Source organism: Cavia porcellus, unplaced genomic scaffold (assembly GCF_034190915.1).
Source record: "Cavia porcellus strain 051 isolate PalLab524CR breed Dunkin Hartley unplaced genomic scaffold, mCavPor4.1 scaffold_5, whole genome shotgun sequence".
NCBI classification, from domain to species: domain Eukaryota; kingdom Metazoa; phylum Chordata; class Mammalia; order Rodentia; family Caviidae; genus Cavia; species Cavia porcellus.
In genome coordinates, this window is record NW_026947488.1 from 26,672,959 (window position 1) to 26,688,085 (window position 15,127).

Consider the following 15,127-nt stretch of genomic DNA (forward strand, 5'->3'; position numbering starts at 1 on the left):
AAGGAAAAAAGGAAGTTGTAATAGGGGAAGGAGAAAGTGACCTCAGGGTAAACCCTCACGATTTGGCCTCCACCACCATAATGTCCTGTAATTTATTCTAGGGCAAAACTTCCATAAGTCAGTTACTCGAGGTCACGTGACTAATAAATGACAGCACTGAGATACGAAATCAGGCAATCTGACACCACAGCTTGCTCTGTAATCACTCTTTTCTACTCAAATAAGAATATATACTTACCTGGGTATGGTGACGCATACCTGTAATCTCAGCATTCTGGGAGGCTGAGGCAGGAGGATGGTAAATATGAGCCTAGCCTGAGTAATTAATTTAGTGATACCCTGTCTCTAAAAAAAAGAGTTGGGTGGTGTAGCTCACTGCTAGGGTCCTGGACCCTATATTCTGGCCCAGTGCCTAAAATATCAAAGAGAAAACACACACACCTCAGGCTGGGATGTGGCTCATCAGTAGAGCCCTACTTTACAAGGCCTAGGTTTGATACTCAATAGCTTCCCTCCTCACCCCCCAAAAAGTAGATAACACACATCTCTCTTATGGTAAGGCAAGATCCACATGGTCTAAACACATTCTTCGGAGGTAAATGTTGGCTGAAAGTGTGCCAGGGACAGCACCAGCCTCAGAGCCTTTCTTGACCACAGGCTCTGCTTCTGAGACTGACCGTGTGCCTCTGTTTTTGAAATGGAACATACATATTCTTGTCATTTTAAGTGACTTCCTAATATACCATTGTGTTGATGTATACAGGGATATTTGGTTAGCTTGGTTTTCCCCTTGTTTGGAAAATTTGAAACATGTCTTCATTTTGACCAGTACCATACACATCGTGTGGAAAGGTGTTACTGCTGAAGTTATTTACCTCCAGTTGAATCATTGGACCCAAGGTTATGAGACACTTATTATCTAAGACCAGATTGTTCACCAGAAAGCCTGAGCCAGTTAGCAGTGCCACCATCTGTTTCTACAGGGAAGTGAACCACCACCTTCCAGTCTGCCAGCACTGGTTTTTCAAGTTTGACTGATAGTCTAATAGATATATTACCAAAGGTTTTGGTTTTTTTTTGTTTGTTTCGTTCAAGTATTTGGTGAAGTTATTTTGTTTTGATTTTTTTCCTATATTCTTGTTGAATCCAAGCATTTCGCACTTAGCAGTATGCTGTCTATATTCTATTTTTACTACATATGCAGTTTATTGTTTACCCCTAAAGAGAATTGTACCTTTTGTGCAACTGGTTATCAAATAATGTAAAGGGCTCAGGTGTAGCTCAGTGCTAGAATGTTTGCCTAACATGTATGAAGCTCTGAGTTTGAGCTCTAGAACCACAAAAGCAAAACAAATAAAAAATATTTAAATATGATTTATCTATATGCACAAGTTGACCAAAGGTTTCACAGTAGTTCGTTAGACAAATTTCTAAAACTGCTTTTCGTTTAAAACTCAGGAAAAAAATCAAGTGTGATGTAGTTTGGGTACATGGCATTAATTCTGAACTATTTTTACCCAAAAAGTTAATTAAGCAGTTTGATCAAACTTTGGGCTTTTAGGAAAGAAAAGAGCAGAGGAACAAGTTAAATGAGATACTACAAGGAAACAGTAGGACAAACCAGAATGAATGTAGAATGGTGTGTAAGACAGGTGGTTTTGGTTCTCTTCAAAATATTAATGTCATGAAAAAGTGACCAAACTATCCTAAAGAAACAAAAAAGCAGAATGAAAGAATATTTAGGGATGATTAGAAAATTTTGAAGATAAATTAGATATTAGATGCAGTTAGAGAACTGTGAGGTTTTTGGATGTGATAATAATATTGTGGTATGAAGAAAGTCTTTACTTTTAGGAGTTACATATAGAAGTGGAGAAGTGTCATGATATATGCAACTTTTAGATAGTTTGACAAAAGTAAATTTATTCATGGATATTAAAGAGCTCAGATTTAATCTAGGTGACACAGTTATTTTTTTATAATTTTATTTTGAAAAGTAAGACAAAAAAGGATAGAAATACAGAATTTAAAAAAATAGGAAATTAATATATTGCATATTGTTATCTTAGAAATAGTTGTTCGGGTTATAAGATTTAGGCGTAAAAATGATCAAATAATACAAGCACAAACTGTTCTTTTGGATGAACTAACAGATTAATAGTATAGCTATCTACCTTGTATACATACATACATATGTATGTATGTCTGTATACATAATAATGTTTTTTGTTTTTGTACCAGGGATTGAACTCATGACCTTCGACTTGCCTGGCAGGTGCTTGTGCCACTGAGTTAAACCCCAAGCCCTATGTCATCTTTTCCCTTCTTCCTTCTCTCCTTTCCCCTATCCCAGTTGTTCCTTCCTTTTGAGCCTTTCTTTCCCTTTCATTATTGCAATATCTATTGGTACATTTAGGATCTTACTGCTCTTTCAGTTTTTTTATACTAGGGAGACAATATAATATTTAATGGTCTCAAATTGCCTTCTTTTATCTATAAAAGCCTCAAGGGTATCCTTTATAGCTGAGTAATATTCCACTGTATAAAAATACCACATCTTTTTATCTATTCTGTGGTTGATGAGCATTTGGGTTGTTTCCAGTATTTAGCTATTTCAAATTGTGCTGCTTGGATTCCAGGCGCTCCAACATGGGTGCAGATATATTGCTATAGCATAATGTAACAGAAGCTAGCTGAGTGACTCCCTTAACTGTCTTTTTATACATTTTTTTTTCCCTTTTCCCATTCTTCCTTTCACAGTTTGTTCTTTCCCTTGAACAGTTTCATCCCCAGTCACTGTATCTATTGTATACTTTTTTTATTTTAAAGAGAAGAAAGAGAAAACAGAAAAATCAAGATGCAAACAAACCTCAAAAACAACAGCAAAAGCAAGGTGACAGCAACAACAAATAACAATAGCTATATAGGTTTTCAAAACAATATGATAGCAATTTAACAATGGTTGTAATACTGCATATTGCTATCTTAAGCTTAGTTGCTTAGATTACCTAAAACAGGAATAAAACAAAACTGTGGATTTCAGAAAACCAGCAAAAGGACTGGCCCTGAAGGCAGTCAGCTTTTTGATGCTGTTGGTTTCAAGCAAGGGCCTAAAGAGATGTCTTTCTATGGTCTGTTGGCCATTTTAGAACTTGGGCAGTGAAATGGTCAATTCATTAGAAAGAAACAGCTAGAAGCAACCCCTCCTCCCATGGTGAGCAGCTGTGAGGTGGCAGGTTGCAGTGGCCCAGGACAGGAGCCACTGGCGTTTACTGGGAACCACCATGCTGGGACCTGGAGTGCCAGGAAACCAATTAACTCCTCCCCTGACCCATGAGCAGCTGTGAGTGTGGCAGGCTGTGGTGGCCCAGGATGGGAACCACTGGTGTTTACTGGGATACGAACCATGCTGGGACCTGGACCTTGGAAAACCAAGCAACCCCTCCCCCTCTGGTGAACAGCTGTGAGAGTAGTAGGCTCCAGTGGCCCAGGATGGGAGCCACTGTCGTTTACTGGGACCCATCATGCTGGGACCTTGGAGCTCCGGAACCAAGCAACCCCTCCCCCACAGTGAGCAGTTGTAAGTGTGGCAGGCTGCAGTGGCCCAGGACGAGAGCCACTGGCGTTTACTGAGACCCACAACATACTGGGACCTGGAGCGCCTGGAATCCAAGCAGCCCCTCACCCCCTGGTGTGCGGCTGTGAGTGTGGCAGGCTGTGGCAGCTGAGGATGGGAGCCACTGGTGTTTACCGGAACCCACACCATACTGGGACCTGGAGTGCCAGGAAACCAAGCAATCCCTCACCCCCTGGTGAGTGGCTGTGAGTGTGGCAGGCTGTGGTGGCCCAGGATAGAAGCCTTTGGTGTTTACTGGGACCCACCATGTTGGGACCTGGAGCACTGGGAAACCAAGCAACTTGCACCCCACTCCTACCCCCGTGAGCAGCTGTGATGGTGTCTGGCTGCGGTGGCCCAGGATGAGAGCCACTGGCATTGCTAGGACCTGGAGCCCTGGAAACCAAGTAACCCCTCACCCCCTGGTGAATGGCTGTGAGTGTGGCAAGCTTTGGTGGCCCAGGACAGAAGCCTCCAGTGTTTATTGGGACCTGCGCCATGCTGGGACCTGGAATGCTGGGATACCAAGCAAACACACACCACCCCACCCCATCCCCCATGAGCAGCTGTGAGCGTGGCAGCTCAGGATGGGAGCCACTGGCATTTACTAGGACCCATGCCAAGCTGGTACCTGAAGCACTGAGAAACCAAACAATGACTCCCCCCATTCTGTGAGCGGCTGTAGGCATGGCAGGCTCCAGTGGCCGACGTTGGGAGCTACCAGCGTTTATTAGGATCCAAGCCATGCCGGGACCTGGAGCGCTGGGAAAGCAAGCAACCCCCCCACCCCAAGCGCCTGTGAGTGTGACAGGCTGCGGTGGCCCAGGACTGGAGCCAGTGGTGTTTATTGGGATCTGCACCATGCTGGGACCTGGAGCGCAGGGAAAACAAGCAACCCCTCCCCACCTGCCTGTTTTGTTTTATTGAATTTCAATATATATGAAAGTATGGACAGCTATTTTGAAAAGAACAAGAAACTCTACGACAGCCATTAGTGACTTCCCTATTGTCTGGTTTGAAGACCTAAAACGCCGTCCTCATTATGTTCAGATCAGTTTCATACTATGTTGTTTTGTATGAATTCTCTGTATGCGAAGACATGGATAACTATTTGGAAGAAGACAAGAGAGAATATGATAGATAGTGAAGATCTCAGGTCGTCTAGCTTTGAAATTTATATCTCATATTGCTTTTTTATGTCCTATTTTGTTCTGTTTTGTTTAAAATTCTTTAAAATTAAAAAAAAAAAAGGCAGAAGGAAATCTCCCACAGTTGCCACAATGTACATTACCATCCTCCAAATAGATGTCCAGACCACCAGCTCCAGGCTTACAAAGTCAATTTAAAGATCAAGCAATTCCTGTCACCTTAACTGCTATCTTACCCTGATTCCTCTGAATCAGCCAGTTTCTTTAGTAGTGGTAGGAGGGGGTGTGCTCTTCTGTTTTCCCTGCCAGTGTACTGGCTGGTTCATGGGAGGGTGTGCAGTCCACTTGCTGAGTAGTCTCTTCCCTGTCCTCATGGTGGCTCCCAGTTTGCAAGAGAGCATACTTTGTCCTCTTGCTAAGTGGTCTTTCCGATCCCCATGGCGGAGCCCAGTTCATGGGAGGGCGTAGCTTTACTCACATATAATTATTATATAGTTGATTTTTCTGCATGCTTGGAAAATTTTATAATAAAAAGTAAAATACACTTGGTTTGGACACTTACTAACTCTGTGACCCTGTAGAAATGATTTTTTTCGCCTTCAATTTCCTCATTTACAAAATGGCGTAGCAATACCTTCTGCAAATGGCTAATGCATGTTGTGTCCTTTTTTTTTTTTTTTTTGGTACTGGGTATTGAACTCATGATCTTGCACTTGCCAGGCAGCTGCTTATGCCCCTGAGCTAAATTCCCAGCCCGCTATGTCAGGTATCTTGATGGGATTCTTTTAAGAGTGCAATAGATTATAGTCATGGTTGTTTGTATTCAGATGTTCGTAGAAAGATATAGTCACCAGTTCGTAAGTGTGCTGGGTGGTAATGGGAAAAGAAAATTATTCTTTTTCTGACATCAAAAGAAATGTAAGGTTAGTTTGTATTTTTTCCTTAAACACTATAAACCTGACTCCATTCTGCTAGTTTTCTTTTTCCTTCCTTCTTTCTTATCTTTGAGACAGGTTCTTGCAATGTAGTTCAGGCTGGTGTTGAACTCACTGTGCAGCCCAGACTGGCCTCTAACTTGTGGCAATCTTTCTGCCTCAGCCTCTTTAAGTGCTGGGATTACAAGTGTGCACCACCACACCTGGCTTTCTGTAGTTTCTAGAGACAGTAAAAGGTAATACTAGATGAGAGTAGCTAATGTCTCATCAGAGCCAGAGTTGAAGCTATTTATCTTTTCTCTCATGAGACATAGAATCAAAAATCAAAGCCAGAGATGTAGCATCTGGCTTCCTGGTGAGTCACTGAGAGTGGTAGTTTGAGCCCATCTGTTCCTCTCCCCTAAGTCTGCTCTTCCCCTGACCTTGGCTTAAAGCTTTGTTTCCAAATTAGAGTGAAGCTTACAGTGAAATGATCTGATAGGATGCTGAGTAAAACAGAGAACCCAAACATGTATAGGATGAGGGCCTACAGTGAAGGAAAAGCCAAGTGCACAGAGACCAAGAAACCGAGGTTGTGAGGCTGGTAAAAGAGATTGAGAAGTGTGTAGGGCTGTCCAGGAAAGTTTCTAGTTTCCTCCTGCTTTTTCCTTGGGATTTCTAAATGTTGGAATTCCCATGGGTGGTTTGAGACTCTGGTTTTTTTTTTTTTTTGAGAGTAGGAACAGACTTGGCTGGGGCAGGGTTAAACTTGTGACTATTCTTTTGTTTTTTGGTGTAGGATCTTATTTGTCTTTGAACTGAAAAAGCAAAGTAATGACACAAAACTTCCCAAATACAGAGTAAGAAATAAACATGCAGACAAGTGAGGCATATAGAACCTCAAGTAGCCACAACCAAAAGAGAACCTCTCCATGCCACATAGTGCAAGTGCTAAAAGTTCATCATAGGGACAGACTCTTATAAGCTGTTGGAGAAAGGCAAGTCACATATAATGGTAAAGTCATTAGTATTATAGCAGACTTCTTAACACAAACCTTAAAGGCCTTAGGGTGCAGTGTTTCAAGCCTTAAAAGGCACATTTCACCCCCACTTACGTATCCTGCAAAACCTTCCTTCAAAATCAATGAAGAGGGCTGGGGATTTAGCTCAGTGGCATAAGCACCGGCCTTGCAAGCAGGCAGTCGTGAGTTCAATCCCCGGTACCGATAAAAATGAAAAAGACAAAAAAAAAATCAATGAAGAGGCCAGGGAGTTAGCTCAGCACCATAAGCGCCTTCTTGGCAAGCATGAAGTCATAAGTTCAATCCCTGGTACCCCCCCCAAAATATCAATGGAGAGATAAAGTATTTCCATGACAAGGAGCACCTCAAGAAATTCATGACCACCAAACTAACATTACAAAAAATTCTCAGAGATACCCTAGGAAGATACAATGGAGTCAACAATGCCAGATACTCAGAAAGAATGAGTATCTGGGACAATGAATAGCTAAGCAAAAGAGGGGAAAAAGTCTGTAACAGCTGGGGATTTAGCTTAGTGGCATAAGCACCTGCTTGGCAAGTATGAGGTCGTGAGTTTGATCCCCGGTACTAAAAACAAATAAAAAAGTAACAGAAGAATAATGTGATGACAGGAATAAGTACTTGTCAGTAATAACCCTCAATGTAAATGGTGTCAGTTCTAGTTAAAGACACAGATTGACAGAATGGATAAAGAAACAAACCCAATTATAGAAGAAAAAATTATATAATTCAAAAAGTAATTCACAAGTTAAAAATTAAAGAATGGAAAGCAAATAGTCCATGTTACAATAACCTGTAAAAAAGTAGGAGTAGCCATTTTAATTTCAGACAGTGGATTTCAAGCGAAAACTGATCTGAAGAGACAAAGGAAGTTACTACATATTAGTGAAGGGGACAGTTCAGCAGGAAGAGATAACAGTTATTAATACATCTGCTCCAAATACCATGTGCCAACTTCATAACAAACATTAATGGATATAAAAAGTCAGAACACCAATATAATTTTAATGGAGGATATCAGTACCTCACTGTCACAAATAGACAGGTCAACTACACAAAACATCAACAAAGAAATTGAACCAAATCTCCCAATAAGTGGATATAATATCTATAGTATGTTCCATCCAACAACAAAATACACATTCTTCTCAGCAGCGCATAGGACTTTCTCCAAAATAGACCATATAACAGACTATAAAGCATACTTAGGCTGGGTGTAGTGGTACGTGCTTGTAGTCCCCGCACATGGAAGGCTGAGGTAGGAGGACCGTCATGGGTCTAGGCTGAAGTACATAGTGAGTTCAAAACTAGCCTGAACTAAATAGTGAAAAACATGCTGAGTAAATGCAAAAGCATTAAAATTATCCCACACATATTAACAGATCATAGTGTAATGAAACTAGAAATCAGTGGTAAAGGAAACCACAGAAACTATGCAAACACAAGGAATTAGACAATATCCTGTTGAATAGTCCAAGGGTCATAGATGGCTAAGGAATAAATTAGACAGTTCCTACAAGCAAATGATAATGCCAGTACATCTTACTGGAATCTATGGAACACAATGAAATATAGTCCTAAGAAGGAAGTTTATAGTGGTTAATTCTTACATCTAAAGAAAATAAATAAAAAAGGTCTTTATCTCAATCCAATAAAAGCCATTTATGACAGACCAATGGTAGATGCCATACTACATGGAGAGAAGCCTAATATTTTCCTCTAAAATTAGGAACAAGGCAAAGATGTCTAATCACCACTCTTGTTCAATGTAGGTCTTAAATCATTAGCCAGACCAATTAGACAAAAGAAAGAAGTAAAAGGGATATTGGTAGAAAAAGAAAAACTTAAATTGCTATGACATGATCTTTTACATACAAGACCCCATTAATTTAACCAATAGACTCCTAGAATTAATAACCAAATTCAGCAGTGTAGCAGAACACAAAATCAGCACTCAAAAATTAGTAGCATTCCTCTACACCAAGAGAGAAATTAGGGAAGTAATACCTTTCACAACAGTGTTGAGAAAAATGAAATACTTTCTCTTTCTGAGAAACAGAAAGATTGAAGAAGAAGTCAGAAAATGGAAATATATCCCCTTTTCCTGGTTGGACAGAACCAATATAATTCAAATGGCCATACTTCCAACAACTGTTATACAGATTTAACATAATCCCAATCAAAATAGCATTCCACACAGAAATAGAGGAAACAATCCTGTGTTAGTTATTTTTCTCTCACTGCTGAGACAAAATACCTAATACCAAAATTTAAGAAGGAAAGGTTTATTTAGCTCACAGTTTGGAAGTTTCATCAGCTGGCTCCAAGACAGGTAGCGTGACAAAGGAGCAACAATTCGTGGCGGTGGAAAACAGCAAAAGTAATTAGCAAAAAGGGAGCAGCACAAAAGGAGAGAAGACTCTCTCTGTCCCTTATGTTGTATGTAGGCTGTCCATTCTATGGAGGTGTAGCACTCCCACCTATAATCCCAGCATTAGACCATGAATCAAACACAAACTATAGAAGCCTGCCCCCCTGGCTGCATGAAGGCCAAACCATAAGAGTCTGCCTCTGGCCCCCCAAAGACTCATGCACATCTTTTATACAAAAGGCATTTAGTCTACCTCTAAGAGTTGTCAAAATCCTAACAGTTTCAGCATTGCTGAAAAATCCAACTCTCCTCTGAGATCTAAGGCTACTCTTAGCTGTGAGCCCCTGTACAAATGAAAAGTTAAACATTTCCAACATTCAGTGACACAAGACAGACATTTCCATTCCACAAGCTTGAAATGGGGAATACAAAGTATTGGGAGCAGAGCAAGTCCAAAATCCAGGAGACCAAACATTAAGTCCTATAGTTCCATGTGGAACATCCAAAGCAATCTGGAGTAAGTTCCAAATGGTTTGCATGACTCCACCCCATTGACACTTCCAGTGGTGTATGCTCACAGCTTCTTTCTTGAGCCCACTCTGCTCATCATTGCAGGTTTCCCCAGACAGTTCACATTCCTGGCTTCTCCAAACTTGTGGGATATCCACTGAACCTCTGACTTCACACTCACAGATTCACGTATTTCCTTCAGGGACACACACTCTGGCCTCTCAGGCTGTCTTCTGAAATCTGGGTGGAAGCCTTTTTGACCTCAGAACTCTTGCATTCTGCATGCACTTAAAACCACTACCATATGGATGATGCCAAGGTCTGCTGCCAGCTGGAGCAGTAGCCAGGCCTTCTTCTTTCTTGGTTGTAGGGGTTAAGTGCCTAGATTGCTGAGCACTCTGAACTTGATTCTGAGGAGCCCATTCTCTATGCTATTGCCATTCTGGAACCTGTTGCAATGGCTGCCATTTTGGAACTTGGTACAACCCACCACCATTGTGGAACATGGTGGCTTTCTCCTCAAAGCAAAGTCTTTTACTTTTGCAGTTTTGAGGCTATAAAAGTTGGAGACTTCTTGCTTCTTGTGATGCCCTCAGGCCTTTTATATTCTGTTCCTTTCTCAGCAGTCAAGATCTCCTCAGCTCTATCTTTGCAGTCCACAGCCTTACTGGACCTTCCTTTCTGAAGGTCTCTACATCCTGTTGAGCATGGTGTGGTGGCTCATGCCTATAATCCCAGCACTCGGGAGCCTGAGGCAGGAGGATCATTGCGAGTTCGAGACCAGCCTAGGCTACAAAGTGAGCTCAAGGCCAGCCTGAACTGCTTAGAGAGACCCTGTCTCAAAAAGACAAAAAAAAAAAAAAAAAAAAAAAAAAAAAAAAAAAAAAGCATCCTGCTGGGCTTTTTGCTTTGGGTTTGCAACATACATCTGGCAAAAAGCCCCCAACAATAGCCATGCCATTACCTCAACATTTGACTGCCTTGAAATTTCTGCCAGATTAATGAATCCACCAGCCTTAATCTCAGTCTCAGGCAGTCTCTGGACATGAGCAAAATGCAGATAAAGTTTTTGCCAAGCCATAATATATCATTTGGAGTCTAACAACCAGTGTCCTCCTTCCTAGCAAAAACCTCCTGAGCCTTGTCTTTACTGGCAGAATTTCTATCAGCCTTCTGGTCTTCTGAGCAGAATCTCTCATACAGAACTGCCTAAGGTGTTCCAGCACTACTGTTGCAGTCAACATTTTAAACCTTTCCAAAATCTCCCCACAAGCCATTTTCAAAAGCTCTTGAACCAAATGGTCAGGAATAGTCATAGCAACGACCTCACTCCTCTGGTACCAAATTCTGTCTTGCTTAATTTTCCCTTGTCCTGAGACAAAATACCTGACACCCAAAATTAAGGAAGGAAAGATTTATTTAGCTCACAGTTTGTGGAGGTTTCAGTCCATATCTGCTGACTCCAAGACAGGGTAGCTCATGACAGTGGAGTGGCATGGTGGCATGTGGCATGGTGGCAGAAAACAGCCAAAGCAACACGAGTGAAAAAAGAGGATTGTAAGAAGACTCTTTCTGTCCCTTATATTGTATGTAGACTACCCACCTCAGGGTGGGTGTATCATTCACACTTATAATCCCAGCATTTGGCCATAAATCAGTCACAGACTCTACAAGCCCAAATGCTCCAAAAAGCACTTCCATGACTACATGAATTTTTCGAGGGACATCCAGACACAAACCATAACAAATCCTAAAATTCATATGGAACCAGAAGATACCTAGAATAGCAAAAGTAATTAGGGGCAATATGGATAAGGCAGGGGCATCACAAACCCAGGCCTCAAGTTATACTGCAAAGCTACAGTGATAAAAACAGCACGATACTGGAAGCAAAACAAAACAAAAAGCAACAACAAACTTACAGATTAGTGGAACAGAATAAAGGCTGCAGATAGCATTCCAGGCACACTCAGCTACATTTTTTTTTTAAAGATCCCAGATCTCCATTTTATTAGTGAGCATGCAAAATCCTGTCCTCATAGGGAAAATCCTGGCCCCCTTTTCCGGGGAGGTAGATGTGCCTCTTCTGCAGAGCTCAAACTTTTCTTCTAACAGTACTTCCCATGATGATTAAGGTGTGTGTAGAGATAGCTGATATATATATATAATTTTTATTTATTTATTTATTTATTTTTAAAGGTTGTGCAGGTCATCAGTGAACATTCTATTTCCAACCATTTTCTTCTTTTGGATCCATTGCTGCAATTCATTTCCCTTCCAACCTTGAAGTCATATGGGGCCTGTAATCAGGTCTTCGAGGTGCTTTTCAAGGTCTCTCAGAATCCTGATGTTGTCATATACTCCAAACACGACCCTCTTATTCCAAGAATCAACCACTTTGGGAGGCAGCTGGGTGAGCCTTATACAGGATAATCCAGGAACTCCCACTGAGAAGTTTCTGCAAGCCAAGGTCACCCAGCTGCACAGGCTCCTGACATTGCTCTAGGCTATTCCTCTTAACAGCCTATCAAATGAGCCCTAGAATGTGGGTCAGGCTTGGTCTTCAAGGTGATGACAATGTGAACCGCTGCTGCCACCCTTACCTTGGTTTTAGCATGTGGCCGCCATCTTGGACCTTACCCAGGCAGCTTTGAACACAGGCCCCACCCTCAAGTTCCAGTCATCGGAGGCTTAGCCCATACACCCTAGAGCTAGCTGCCTTATTTTTAACAAAGGGGTAAAATACTTTTCACTGGCAAAATGATGGCTTCTAAATAATGTTGAGGAAACTGGCTATCTACATGCTGTAGATTGAACCTAGGCCCATATCTCTACCATATATGAAACAAAATAAAAGTGGGTTAAATATTAGCATGTTCTAAGCAGCTTGAACCACTGCTCTTGCATGCGTGACTGTCCTATTGGGTAGCTTGTACTGCTTGTGGTATAAGCAGATCTAATCACTTTTATCAATTTTTTTACTAATTAATAAAAAGTCCCTTGAAGGGGCAGTTTCATACATGTACCACCAGTGCTTCAAGCTGCCTGGCAGCAAGATACACAACTTACAGCCCAGTTGTGAGCATTAAAACAGACAGAATAGGTAAAATCCTTGAAGACATAGACATAAGCAAAGACTTCTTTAATATAACCCTAGTTGCACAAGAAATAATTCCAGAGACAATAAATGGGATTACATCAAACTAAAAGGCTTTGCACAGCAAAGCAAACCACCCACAGAGTGAATAGACAACCTACAAAATGGCAAAGAAATTTTTGCCAGATATTTCTCAAAGAAATAATATCTAGAATATATAAAGAACACAAAAAATGTAATCCCCCCCCAATTTAAAGACATAGTCAAAAAATGGGCATCTGTAAAGAATAGATACTTCACAGATGTAGTCAATAAATACATGGAAAAATTATTTAACACTGCTGACCATTATGCAAATTAAAACACATCTCTTTTCTATCATCAATTTTTACTTTAGTGTAATAATAGCCGACTATGTGTGTCTCAGTGGCTGTGCCTGGGGGACACAGAAAGCAATCTTTGTGTTTACCCGGTTGGTAGTATGAAATGCAAGGTTTGTGCACATGTGCAGTATTGTCAAACCAGGATTTATACCCCCATGATGCTCCATCTAACAGGTTTTGTGTATGTTTCTTTTGAGAATCATGAAGGTATAATGCACCCACACCACTCCAGGATTTTTTTGTTTGTTTGGAGACAGAGTCTCATTCTGTAGTTGAGGCTAGGCTTGAATTCACCATGTAATCCACACTGGCCCCAGACCTGCTGCAATCCTGTCTCAGCCTTCCAAGTGGCATGAGCCACTGCACCAGCCATGGTTTGGATTTGTTTTGTTTTGTTTTTTTGGTGCCAGGAATTGAACTCAGGATCTCATGCTTGCCAGGCAGGCACTGTGCCACTGAGGTACATCCTTGGCCATAGGATTTGGTTTTCGAAAAGTTTTCTTTTGATTTTTTTGGTAGAAGTAGCCCGATTCAGAACAATAGCAAATGAGAAACCAGATGTTAGTTTTGGAGGAGGTCAAAAATGAATCATCAAGATTGCTCACGCATGGATGATGAAGCCAAGCCATCACAGTAAAATATATGTTTCATAATAGAAGAGTGGTGTGGGTGGATGATGATGATGATGATGATGATGATGATTTTGCTGTTGGCCATGTGAACCAAAGTACCTGTGGCAGTGAAATGGAGCAAAAATCAAGTGATACAGACACAGGGGAAGCAGACCTCCATGTTACAAATGACAAGACAGCAATGTGAGTACATATTTGACTAGGTGAAATGTAGCAAAATTGTCACATAACCAAATGGAATGATCCAATATTAGAACCAGGTCCAAAAATATAGTGAGGGTCTTGTAGAGGATGAGACATGTTGGATAGAATGCCAACACTGCCATTCAGTACTGGAAATTATAACAGATGAAATGCTAGAAGATGCTGTGAAAATACACAAAGGCTGAAATACATGTAAAATGTTCTGTATGCACCAGAAGCCATATTCAAAATGTACTTATTATAACACTTTACTAGGTGAACTGAAAGTATTCATAGATCTGCTGTACTTAGCAGGGATTTCTCATTGTCACAGGAATGTAAAAGACTTATGGAAATGTGATGAGTCAAAATGTGACATAAAAATTTATGGCCTTAGCTGGACATGGTGGTTTAAGCCTATAATTCCAGCTTTTGTGAGACTGAAGCAGGAAGATTATTGCAAGTTTGAGACCAGTGTAGGCTACAAAGTGAGTTTAAGGCCAGTCCAAACTGCACACTAAGACCCTGTCTCAAAAAGATAAAAAAAAGGAAAGAAAAAAAGTTATAGCCTTGCAGATGTAAAAACTTACTAGGTTATCAATTTAGAAATTTATCCTGGAACTCAACCATTAGGCCCTTATTCATATAGTAATAAACTGAATGATTCAGTGAACGGATTTGTTGCTTCCATCTCCCAAAGTAATTAGAATGTGGCATTTGACTATTGATTTACCAGTTTCCAATTGATGTCAATTTGCTAACTGAGCAGGTTGATCAGGCAGAAACTGCATAAGAATAAAGCAGAAATTCCAAATGAAGTGTTGCAGTGTCAGAACAGAAAATTGTGTAATATAACTTATGGATTTCAGAAAGATTTACATTGGCCTCATATGAGGCATAGAAAAACTGCTAGTGTCAACATTGCACCATGATGGAAATATTTTTTTTCTTTTTTCTTTCTTTTTATTATTTTTTTGATAATCAAATTCATGACCTCACACTTGACAGGTGCTGTGCCACTGGGCTATATATCTCTGGCCCCATGTTGAAAATATTGATAGGGAAACCTCAACAAAATGGAAGCTTGAGATGGAAACTTTCTACAACAAAACCAAAGCAGAGTAGATATTGTCGACAAGTTATGTAGTAACTAATGTCACTCAAAACACAGAGCATTGGCCAATGGTTGTTTTACTCGATCCTAAACATGTATAGCCTAAATAGTTTGAT

General features: G+C 40.7%; 1 protein-coding gene and 1 non-coding gene across 3 annotated transcripts in view; both read left to right on the plus strand.

Annotated features, from left to right (window-relative positions):
* Pigu (phosphatidylinositol glycan anchor biosynthesis class U) overlaps positions 1-15,127 on the plus strand; it is a 91,286-nt gene that overhangs the window by 49,856 nt on the left and 26,303 nt on the right. The window lies entirely within an intron of this gene.
* On the plus strand, positions 3,060-3,192 carry LOC111756212 (small nucleolar RNA SNORA2/SNORA34 family). Its single transcript, XR_002790688.1, has one exon. It is a non-coding gene; the product is annotated as a small nucleolar RNA SNORA2/SNORA34 family (small nucleolar RNA).